Source organism: Phocoena phocoena, chromosome 15, assembly GCF_963924675.1.
Source record: "Phocoena phocoena chromosome 15, mPhoPho1.1, whole genome shotgun sequence".
Taxonomy (NCBI): domain Eukaryota; kingdom Metazoa; phylum Chordata; class Mammalia; order Artiodactyla; family Phocoenidae; genus Phocoena; species Phocoena phocoena.
In genome coordinates, this window is record NC_089233.1 from 71,141,756 (window position 1) to 71,143,056 (window position 1,301).

Consider the following 1,301-nt stretch of genomic DNA (forward strand, 5'->3'; position numbering starts at 1 on the left):
TGTGTTTGAGGGATCTGTCTCTAGTTTTCAGAATATTTTACATCATTGACTACATTTTAAAATCAAGAAATTTTACCTAATGGGGAGTCCTGGCTTTTCTTTTTTAAAAAGTCAGGAGGTCCACAACCACCATGGGTCAAATTCCCACAAGGTGACGATCACTCAAAGCTGAGTAACAGCTGTGCCATTGACAGGACGTGTGTCTTTCATGTCCCCACAACTCCCACCTTCTGATTTTTCTCTTTTCTGAACTGTGTTACTCATTTCACCCTCCCCCTGGCTCTTGTAGGCATTTGAGTTTATAATCTTGGTCCTGTGCATTTTCAAGGCTTCAATCACTTATTCCCTCCATCATCCATTCAGTCCGTCAGCAGGTGTTTGCTGAGTGGTTGTTCTGGGCCAGGTTTGTGCTAGGCAGTGGGCATGGAAACAAGATATGGCCCTGCCCTCAGAGAGCTCATAGTCTAGAGAGAAAGACAAATACAGAGACACAACATTGCAGGGAATTCCCTGGTGGTCCAGTGGTTAGGACTCTGCACTTGCACTGCTGGGGCCAGGGTTCAATCCCCGGTCTGGGAACTAAGATCCTGCAAGCCGCGCAGCGCGGCCAGGAAAAAAAAACAAAACACAACATTGCAAACAGGGGATGTTCTATGGATCCCAGATGTTTAAGCTTGTGCAGATACCCTCGGTGCATGACCCACATTCCCTTGGGGACTCACCAGTCCCAGACAAGGGGATGGCTTCCTACTACAAGCACCTGCAACTCCCCGCTTAGTGGCCTTTGCATGCAGGCTGGAAATACTGAAGAATACATGTCCCCAGGAACAGCCCTCAAATGACTGACCTGAGTTGCTGGATAAACAACCCAGCTCCCTCCCCCTCAGGCGGGATGACCGTGATGTGGGTTCTACATTACCTACCAGAAGTTCCCCAACAGCCAATGCATTAACTTGCTCATTAAGGCACCTTATACTTTCCCTTCCCTGTGCCACTACCCTGGTCCCCTACCGTCACTTCCTCAGATCACTTCCCAGGGAAATCACATGCATTCACACCCTTAGCTGCTTCTGGGGGAGCCCATTCTGAGCCGTGTGCCCATAAACAAATGGGGTGCACAGCCCTTACAGCCTTTCAGAATCCACTGACCTCAAATGGAAATTGACTGTCAATTAGTCTGGAATGGGATAAACCCAAACAATTCATCAGCTTTCCTTTAAAGATAATCATTGCAGTAATCATGCTAAAAAATAATGAAATGTAATAATTATATTAAACATACTAATATAAAAGAATAACTA

The 1,301-nt window shown here is 46.3% G+C and overlaps 1 non-coding gene across 1 annotated transcript; it reads left to right on the forward strand.

The window, feature by feature from the left end:
* Positions 1-507: 507 nt before the first annotated feature.
* TRNAA-UGC (transfer RNA alanine (anticodon UGC)) lies at positions 508-579 on the forward strand. The gene has a single exon. It is a non-coding gene; the product is annotated as a tRNA-Ala (tRNA).
* Positions 580-1,301: the final 722 nt, after the last annotated feature.